Source organism: Dipodomys merriami, unplaced genomic scaffold (assembly GCF_024711535.1).
Source record: "Dipodomys merriami isolate MVZ:Mamm:240054 unplaced genomic scaffold, mDipMer1.0.p SCAF_1, whole genome shotgun sequence".
NCBI lineage: Eukaryota > Metazoa > Chordata > Mammalia > Rodentia > Heteromyidae > Dipodomys > Dipodomys merriami.
The window spans coordinates 2,961,422-2,972,156 of NW_027202270.1; the positions used below are offsets into that span (position 1 = coordinate 2,961,422).

General features: G+C 49.6%; 1 long non-coding RNA gene across 1 annotated transcript; it reads right to left on the minus strand.

Moving 5' to 3' along the window:
* Positions 1 to 252: 252 nt before the first annotated feature.
* LOC138825452 (uncharacterized) lies at positions 253 to 3,624 on the minus strand. The gene is made up of 3 exons (XR_011371408.1): positions 3,526 to 3,624; positions 2,344 to 2,389; positions 253 to 284 (listed from the first exon to the last, which is right to left on the minus strand). It is a non-coding gene; the product is annotated as an uncharacterized lncRNA (long non-coding RNA).
* Between the last annotated feature and the right edge of the window lie 7,111 nt (positions 3,625 to 10,735).

A 10,735-nucleotide genomic window follows, 5' to 3' on the forward strand; every position in this document is an offset into this window, starting at 1 on the left:
AAAAAAGAGACTACACAATTTCTCTAAAAAACATCCATGCACTGAAAAACAATGTTTTCTAAGTGCAATAAATGTTGCCTGGCTGTGGTCTTAGGACAGTGTTGCTCCAACCTTGTCTGTGTTTACGGATCTTGAGTCTACTTTTCCCATCCTGTCAACCTTAGACTGTAAGAAGCGCAGCTGCTGGGAAGCCCTGGTCCTGTGTGAGTCAACCAACATCTCCATTCCCTATGCTCACAGTTCTTTCCCTCACGCTCCAGGGCCACGCCTACGCATCATGTCTCCTGGAAAGGTAAACAGACACACGAACATCATTCAGAACTTCCAAGTGCTCCACCCCAGGCTTGCAAAGGCACCGTGAGTCCCGTGGTGGCCCCTTCTGCCCTCCAGGCTCTCCCACAGGACCCTAGCAGGCCGAGGAGCACAGGCTCCCCCCCCCCAAACATGCAGTGTTCCTTGCCTACAGGACACTGTGGAGAGGAGGTGGCCCGGGAACCCTCTTCACCAGGCAGTGGGCGGAGCTGAGCGGATCTTCACTGTCTGATGATCTCAGCTCACAAAGCAGGAAGGTTGGGAGAGACAATGGGGGCCCCTGGCCTGCACAGCCTGGGTGGTCTGTCTCCGCTCAGTGCCTATCTCATAGTTCTGCCATTGGACCTAGTTCCGGGGGAACTTCTTGGTTTTCAGTTGGAATTCTTCTTGCTGTAACCTCACAGAAGGTGCAGAATTGGGGGAGGGAGAGGGGAGGAATGGGAAGAGGACAGAGACACAGACACTGAGAGAAATGAGGTAAGAGAAAGGCAAACAGAGAGAAAAGGAGATACTGCCAGACCCACTTGTATCAGACTTGTAAAGTTTCTGTGTCTTTTGTATGCCCCATCATAAACACTCTGTACTGAACAAGAGTAAAGGGTAAAGGGTATCCATGAAGAATGCCTTTAGGAATTCTTCATGTACCACGTGTCACCTTCCTAAGTTTACAAGAGTCAAAAATGACAAATATGAAACCACTACTATACATGAATGCTTATGAGCTATGAATACTGAAATTCAATATGAATATTGGGCATTTTCAACATAAGAAACTGAAACAGAATCAAACATGTGCAGCAACATCATTTTCCCCGTGAAATGACATTGCTCTATGATGTTCTGGCCATGAACCCACAGTAGACGTGTGTAATTAGTATAATTCAGGTGGTAGTCAGGAAACCAAAGGGAAGGATCCATGAAGGGACCATAAACATCACGGGAAATGGTGACATGCATTTCTTTCTCCCAGCACCACCGATTCTAGTGTTCAATGCTTTCCAGTAACTCCATCCAGGGGCCTGGAACAATATGTCAGGGTCTCAAATAGCCAGAATTGGAGGCCACAAACCAATCACTTTACAAAGAGATCAAAGTTTGCTAAGGCAAGCCAACTGTGGGCAGATGACTAGCATGCGGAAGGGCTGACTTTCCTCTTTTCTTTATTGGTCAGATTGGGAGCTCAGTAGGGAATTATTAAACATTAAAAACCACATCCAAATGCTGCAACCAAAATAAAGAAAATTTCCCAGAACCACATGTAACTGTCCGGTAGATCTGGGGTTGTTCCAGAAATAATGCATGTTCTTTGGAAACATTTTAAACAGAACATAAAACAAAAAATGAAATCCTTCCCCTAAAGCTCCCCTCCACTTTCCTGAGAAAACCACTCCTAATAGTTTCAAATGTTTTTCATTCAAGTTTCTCTTTTATACATATGCAAATCCTCACAAAGACAAACTCATAGACTCACAGAGACACAGAGACGTGAACAGCAGATGTCAGATGAGCTCATTTGTCTTTGAAGATTCCAACAAAATTGGCCAGGACCACAGCCCACATGTGGGACAAGTCCCTGTTCCCAACCAGGCTGAGTGTTTGCAGGGGAGGGGGGAGGGTGTGAGGGGGAGGAGAAGGGGGGGCACTTCCCCAGTTCCTATGCTTCTCAGCCTCAGTTTTCACCAAATTAGGCCAGGGACACACGAGTGTTCTTAACCCCCAGGGTAAATCATTGAGCTGATTACATCTTAGCTCACTGCCCTTGTCACCCCTGGCCCACGCCATTTGTCTCTCCATCTATCTATCTGTGTGCGCATCCCTTTCTCTCACTACAAATGTTTCCTACTCCCTTCCCTGCTCCCCACTCCCATCCCTGTGTGTGCTATGAGAACATATGCATGTGCATTTTTAATTCCTATAAATGGTATTGGGCTTTTAAATCTCTCACAACTTCCTTCTTCATTGTCCCTAAACCTTGTCACCACCAGAGACCCTGCCTGGGTCACATGGAAAATGGGGAGGCTCACTCCTTACCAGACTCCTGATGAGTTGTCCAGGTCTTCTTGCTTAGCCCTCTCTCCTGATAAATATTTCTTTCTGAGTTCCCTTCCCTTTGATCTCCCCCCCCCAGCTCTCTCCCCCCAGCTCTCTCCCCCCCAGCTCTCTCCCCCAGCTCTCTCCCCCCCAGCTCTCTCCCCCCCAGCTCTCTCCCCCCCCAGCTCTCTCCCCCCCAGCTCTCTCCCCCAGCTCTCTCCCCCCCAGCTCTCTCCCCCAGCTCTCTCCCCCCCAGCTCTCCCCCCCAGCTCTCTCCTCCAGCTCTCTCCCCAGCTCTCTCCTCCAGCTCTCTCCTCCAGCTCTCTCCCCCCAGCTCTCTCCCCCAGCTCTCTCCCCAGCTCTCTCCCCCAGCTCTCTCCCCCCAGCTCTCTCCCCCCAGCTCTCTCCCCCCCAGCTCTCTCTCCCTCCAGCTCTCTCCCCCAGCTCTCTCCCCCCAGCTCTCTCCCCCCAGCTCTCTCCCCCCCAGCTCTCTCTCCCTCCAGCTCTCTCCTCCAGCTCTCTCCCCCCAGCTCTCTCCCCCCAGCTCTCTCCCCCCAGCTCTCTCCCTCCAGCTCTCTCCCCCCAGCTCTCTCCCTCCAGCTCTCTCCCCCCCAGCTCTCTCCCCCCCAGCTCTCTCCCCCGCAGCTCTCTCCCCCGCAGCTCTCTCCCCCAGCTCTCTCCCCCAGCTCTCTCCCCCCAGCTCTCTCCCCCCAGCTCTCTCCCCCCCAGCTCTCTCCCAGCTCTCTCCCCCCAGCTCTCTCTCCCAGCTCTCTCCCAGCTCTCTCCCCCCAGCTCTCTCTCCCAGCTCTCTCCCCCAGCTCTCTCCCCCAGCTCTCTCCCCCCAGCTCTCTCCCCCAGCTCTCCCCCCAGCTCTCTCCCCTGCATCTCTCTCCCCCAGCTCTCTCCCCCCAGCTCTCTCCCCCCAGCTCTCTCCCAGCTCTCTCCCCCCAGCTCTCTCCCCTGCAGCTCTCTCCCCCAGCTCTCTCCCCCAGCTCTCTCCCCCCAGCTCTCTCCCCCAGCTCTCTCCCCCAGCTCTCTCCCAGCTCTCTCCCCCCCAGCTCTCTCCCCCCAGTTCTCTCCCCCCAGCTCTCTCCCTTCCCAGCTCTCTCCCCCATCTCTCTCCCCTCCCTTGCTCCTGGACGCACATACATGGCACAGAGTACGTGCATACTCCACTCTCACCAGCGCTCTGCTAGCAATGGCCTGTCTAGGTCTTGCCATTGAAGACGGGGATGCTACTAGTGACCAGGGCAGCACGAAATGAGACTGACATGAGGGAGACGTGAGCCGACGCACACACAAACCAACCAGGCCCTTGCACTGGTATGTCTTCTGGGTGTTCCTTATCTAAACACCACCTGTTTGGGCAATCTTGAGATAGGCAGGGAGCAGGCCTTTCTCCACCTCACACCCAGGCAGCCCATGAGAGGCCACAGATCCTGTGGCTGTGAGTCCTCAGTCTTCATCTATGAAAAGCAAGGCAAGCGTGGTGGCACCCATGCATACATACTCTAGCCACCGGCAGGCAGGCAGCTCCTGGTGAGACACTGTCTTCACCATGGGGCTCTGGTTCCTGCCTGAGCCTACGCCTGCAGCTTCTTATGCCACGTGAGAACCGCTTGGAACCCTTCACCAGGTCCAGTGGCTTCTGATGTGAGTCTGGTGATCATAAACTCTGAGAACTGTAGAAAAGGGGCAAAAAGCACATGGTCACCCAGGAAAGAGGACAAGAGCTATTCAAGTTCTCTGGAATCTGATCCATAGTGCAGGGCAATAGTGCGTGAACCTCAGAATTTAATGTAAGCTTAGGAGGAGACCAATCAGGAAGGGCCACTGGAGGAGAGCAGCCAGCTCAGCAGGAGAGGTCACGAGCAGGCTGGGGGTAAAGGGAGGGTGTGCTCAGATGAGGCCAGGGCTCAGGAGAGTGAGCTGCAGAGAGAGAAAGAGAGGACCTGAAGTGGAGCAAGAGGTCCCCATGTCACCGGTGGAGGGTATGGTGATTGCACCCTGACACCAGCCCTGAAGACCTGGATCGGAAGATGGCAGATTAGGGAGTGGGCATGGCGCTTGACAGACCTCGGTTCCAGGGGACAGCGCCCAGGCTCAGTTCTACAAGAGTCTTTGTGGACATGTTTGACTGCAGTGCCACCAAGGGGTGCAGACGAAGAGCTGTCCAGGGAATCTGAGGACTGGCTGGAGGATGGGGATGGGTTGAGGGGAGACCAGGAAATGTTCTAGAAGCCATGAGAAAAATGTAGGAACCACAGGGGCAGGGGAGGTGCATGGACCCGGTGGCGTAGACTGGCAAGGGGCGGAGGGATACACGCTAGCACCTTGAACAATTGAAGTGAGGACTTCTAGATACAAGATGGAAGAGGTGACATCTCTCTTCCTACAAGTGCAAAGTTTTTCCGATCAAGAGGGAGAAATGCTCACAGTAAATGCACAGCCAGGCTTAGTGTAAGGGACAAAATCATCCAATGCCCACGCTAAGATGGCAGAGGATGGCCAATGCGGGCAGGCTTCTGTCGCTCATCTGTGAGGTTTCATGGCGGCACGGCTCAGGGGACAGCACCCAGTGCCTTCCCCTTGCGGGGGTGAAACAGGCACTGTGGTGCCAAGCTCGGTCTTTGAGCGGCTACTTTTCCTGAGGAGGGGATGGTAGAGAGAGAAAAGTTGTCTCTGAGGAATAATCTTGAGTCCTGTGTGTAAGACTGAGAAGAAGTTCGGGTCTGTGTCCAATAGATCATCTGAGAGTGAAGGGCGTGAAAACCCTAGTGAGGTGTGGGAACTCCTCAAGGGACAGCAGGCCCAGGGACAGAGGAAAGAAAACGCAGGCGGCGGAGAGAGTGTCACTCACCACATGAGGGTGTCAATCCCTGAGCAGAGAGGTCAGTCACCATGTGAGGGTGTCAATCCCTGAGCAGAGAGGTCAGTCACCATGTGAGGGTGTCAATCCCTGAGCAGAGAGGTCACTCACCATGTGAGGGTGTCAATCCCTGAGCAGAGAGGTCACTCACCATGTGAGGGTGTCAATCAATCTTGGAGTGGGGTCAGCATGCTCAGTGAATGGTAACATTTCACTCCAAGAAATGAAAATGGTAAACATAAGCCACCGAAGAAGAGCAAAAAGTGACATTAAAATATTACTGAGATAAAAAAAGATACAAAATCCACAAAGGAAAAGATAGTCATCTAAAACAGGTACCAAATAAACCTCCTTAAGTTGAACACTTTGGCGATTTAAGGGAACAACTTCTTGGTAGAATTAAGCAGTAGGTTAAGCTGAGTTGACGACGTTATTTGGAGAAATCATTAAGGATGGAGTGCGGGACAGAAGAAGGAATGAAGATTAGAATAATACAGGTGAGGAGGAAGGGGAGGAGGAGGAGTAAGAAGAAGGGAAGCACAAAACATTGAAGGGAAAGAGGAAAGAAAAATCTTAATGTCATAGCAGTGATAATAGGAGTGACTAAAAAGTAAGACACAAAATATGGTTATAAAGTTAAATGTGTTCAATAAAAATGGATCTGATATACTTTTACAACGTGCTCCAATTTCAACTGTTTTTATTTTTAGCAACCAAGAAGGAGACAGAGGAACCTAGCTTTGGACCAGGCGGGAGGCCAGACAGAGCAGGAACATTTTCTACAGCATTTATATGAGGTCACTGGACTCTCACAAGAATGACCTATAAACAGTTACCTCATTCACAAACATAAGTCCAAAATCCTAAGTGAAATACTGGGCTATGGAATGCAGCAATGTGCTTAACAGAGTTTTGCAAAGAATGAACCAGTGACCCTCATGCTCATTATACAAAGCCAGCGAAACATTAGAGAGAGGTAATAAAATTCACCTCACTATCAGATTAAAAGACAGGAGTGTATGATCACCTCAATAAATAGGAAAAAGAGGAAATTCAAGAAAACATCATCAGGACAAGAAGAAAACGTCCTTCGGTTGATCCAAGCTACCCACCCAAACCTACTGTAGACCCCCATGTTACTTACATAACTCTTGAGGAATGCTTTGAAAGGCCAAAGGTCAAGTAACATGGCTTTAGCTAATATAAACTTTGATACAAGGTATAGCCTGGACTTCACGATGAATGCCAACCTCACACTGTATGCAACTACGAGTTTCCTGCAGGTAATTTAAAGACTGTTGACAAATCCTAAGAGACTTTCAGAATGGACTTTCTCTTAGCTTTGTTATTTGAAAGAGAGCCAGAAGGTGAATGCGGCCTCATCTCTGGATGCTGCGTCTATGTGGCTCCCGGGGAGTGGAGCACACTGGTGGTCCACCGAGGTGCTTGGCCGCTGTCCAGCCCGCCTGCCAAGGCAGTGTGGGTGGAACCACCCCCCACCATGCGAGTGGAATTCTGGGACTGTTCAGCTAGGTCATTTTAGATGTCATAGTTATCTGTTGTTAGGTGTTGAGTCAATCAAGGTATGAAGACATGAATTGTAAGCAAGTATGAAGAAAGATGTACTTTAAAGATGTTTTCAATGAAGTTCACCACTGGCTTTTTTTTTTTTTTGCTAGTCCTGGGGACTTGAACTCAGGGCCTGCACACTGTCCCTGAGCCTGTCTGTGCTCCAGCGTAGCACTCTATCATTTGAGCCACAGCACCACTTCCAGCTTTTTCTGTTTGTGTGGTGCTGAGGAATAGAACCCAGGTCCTCATGCATGCTAGGCAAGCACTCTACCACAACCGGCTAAATAAATAAATGAATGAATAAAAGGAAGAGATCAGAAAAGAAGTCTTATTGTTATTAATGGCAGAGAGGGTAAGAAGGTTGAGATGAAATTAAAAGATTCTATGGAGGGGCTGGGAAGGTGGCTCAGTAGAGCGCTTGCCTTGCATGCCCGAGGCCCTGGGTTTGATTCCTCAGCACCACATAAGCAAAAAGAAAAAAAGCAGAAATGGTGTTGTGGCTCAAGTGGTAGAGCGCTAGCCTTGAGCTGAAGAGCTGAGGGACAGTGCCCAGGCTCAGAGCTCAGGCCCCACGACCGGACCCCCCCCAAAAAAAAGAGATTCTATGGAGTATTCTTCTCAGAAGGTGAATTTAACAAGGTTCACAACTCTCTAATTACTATACCAAAGCAGCACCATTCCCGTACACAAGGAATACAAGTTATAAAAGCTCATGAAGACAGATACTGATCTCATTCATTGTAAAGCTAAAAAAATCCTTCTAGGAGTAAGTAAAAATCAAAACTAGTTGGAGACAGAGCAATCAAATGGTATGGGGGATATAAAACATGCCTTCAACAAATGAAGAGAGAGAGGATGGCATTTATGGATGGAAAGACTGAAACTCTCCTCCAAACTAATGTGTAAATTTCATGGTAGGCCAATAAAACGCTTAATAAGGCTTTTAATGGACATGACAAACTGGTTCTAAACTTTGTGTGGAAAAGTAAATGGTCCCCACAGACCAAGCTATTTTAAAAAGGAGGGATGCACGGACAGGCAAGACCCGCTCAATCCAATCGGAGATCTGTTGGAAAGCCTAGGGTTTAAAGCAGTGAGTTCTGACTCAGGGAAATAGCCACAAGCCGGGGACTCGGCCGAGAGCCTGGAGAGGTCACACCCGTGCCCTCCTGTGTGGCCACTCCAGCTAGCTTATCAGACTGGCGTGCCATGCGAAGATCCACAGGGAAGAGAGGCCATTTAGAAAATGAGGCAGCGACAATTACAAGATCCAGGCGTCTTGGTTTGATTTTAATGCCTGACTCTTCCTTGAGCCATGCCTGGCAGGGGGCGGTCCTGAGGGAGGGGACCGAGGTGTCCCTCCACTGCCCCAAGGAACACTGATCTAGCTCACTCCCGGCCAGCATGCTGTCCACTCCCAGCCCAGGGTCCCAGGACACCACTTGACTCACAGCCTGCATCTCCGGAACATTGTTTTCCTTAAGGATAAATAGTGCAAACATTTTTTATTAAAAGTTGATTTACTGTGGAAAAGAAGAAAACATGATTATAAATTTAGAATAAAGAAACACACTTTTAAGAAAATACATGTATACACACAGAGCAAACAGAGTGGATTAGGTACACATTGGAAATTTCTGCACAGCTACGAACTGCCAAAGTGACAGAGAAGCCAGATGCAGCATATAATCTGCTAAAGAATTAGGACTTGAGTTCTATGAAGAAATTCTTTAAAATAAAGGTGAGTAGCTGGATAGGTAGATAGGCAAATGGGTAAATAGGTAGGTAGATATATAGACATGATAGATACAAATATAGTTCATATAGTTGATTCATAGACAATAGCTAGATATAAATGATAGATATAGATGATTGATAAACAAATGGTATGGATGGTAGATAAATCAATATGGGTGATTGATATTGATGATAGGTAGATATAGATGATACAGTTGATTGATAAACAATAGATATAGATGATAGATACATTGATATAGATGATAGATATAGATGATACATACATTGATAAATATACAAACTGACTAAAAATCATAGATCCTCTAATAGAAAAGACATGGAAGACAAAAACTACATTTGATAGCAGAGTGTACTCAAAGGCCACGAACTTTTATTTTTTTGGTCATGGGGCTGGAACTCTGGGCCTGGGCACTGTCTCTCAGCTCTTCAGCTCAAGGTGAGCGCTCTACCACTTGAACCACAGTGCCACTTCCATTTTTCTGAGTGGTTTCTTGGAGACAAGAGTCTCAGGGACTTTCTTACCCAGGCTGGCTTTGAACTGTGATCCTCAGATCTCAGCCTCCTGAGTAGCTCAGATTACAGGCATGAGGCACCGGTACCCAGCAAGGCCATTAACGTTTAAAAAAAAAAGTGGGCTGGGAAAGTGGCTCAGTTGTAGAGCATTTGCCTTGCATGCCTGAGGCCCTGGGTTTGATTCCTCAGCACCACATAAGCAAAAAGAAAAAAGCTGGAAGTGGAGCTGTGGCTCAAGTGGTAGAGCTCAAGTGGTGGCCTTGAGCTGAAGAGCTGAGGGACAGCGCCCAGGCCCAGAGTTCAGGCCCCACGACCGGACCCAAAAAAAAAAAAAGAATACAGAAGAAAAAAAAAGTATTCAATGTCACTAGTGAATTGAGGTGTGTATAAGTTTGTGTTCATTAACTTTCATCTTTTTTAGAGCGGTGTCTTTCTGGGGGCTGGGGGGGGTGTCTCCATCAGGAGCCCTCTATGGACCTGCAGTTACATTCTTCCCAACCTTCTCTTCACCCAGGCTGACTTCTGAATCCTTAATTGTTTACAGGCTGCCTGGTGGGAGAAAATGCATGAGGAAGACACTAGAAATCCCCATCACGACAAAGAATCAAAAGCAAATATTTAGAGAATGTGAAGCTTTTCTCCTCTATGCAGTGTAGACTGTGTCACATGCAACTTTTCATGCACCACTTTTCCCATACCATTATGCTGTTATAATTCTCCTGAGCCATTTCAGACATTTGACCCTTTCCTAATATACTGAGACTTCAACTACCCTTGAGAATTAGAGGTGTAACGCCTACCAATTTAGTTTACAACAGCAAATAATATCTCAAAAGATTGTGTCAGGTGTGGGTTTTTTTTTTAATTCAAACTCTTAGCGATGGATTTACTAGGTGAAGCATCACAGTGGGTTTGTGTCTCTTGGAAAACACAGTCCCAGGGCCTCTCTGGCAGGTGGGCTGAACGCACGGGCGGTGTGAGCACATGCCTCTCTGTGCAGCACCCGAGCGCGCTGCCCGGGTTCCCCCTGCAGCGGTGTCCGCGGGCTGCACAGCCCCTCCGACTCCCGGCTCTCAGCACTCTGGCCAGGCCCGGCCCCGAGTGGTGCTGGCGAGAGGACAGCACCTCCGATCCGGCCCCACCAGTCCTGCTCGGTCCTTGCTGAAGCTCCGTCCAGGGTCCAGAGCTCCCTGACACCTAGCCACCCGCAGCTGTCCCCATCGGCGTCGCCGCTCTTCGTTTGTCTTCTAACACGGGAACCTTGCCTCTGTATCTCCTAGCCACATTCGTGCGGCACGCGGCACATCCCCATGGCAGCGGTCTGGCTAGGCCTCCCTGTCAGGACTCAGCCTGGATGCCCCGGCTCTGCGGTCTTGAGTTCTCTGGCCACCCCAAAGGATGTGTGGGGGCCAGGACTCGCCCACGAGTGCTGCCTTCCACCTGGGCCCTTCAACGCCACCCACTGCTGGGCCGTGTGACCTGCACGGCACTTCTGTCCTTCCCAGAGGACACCTGAAGCCTGGGGGGCGGGGGGGCTGTGCTGTCTCCCCAGGAGTCTTTATAATCTACCTAGGATACAGAATGAGGCATCGTTAAATACAAAAGGAGGGCAACCCCCCCCCGCCCCCCGCACAGCAGCGCGGGCCGGCTTGCGGCTTGCGTGTCTTCTGCTGCAGGACA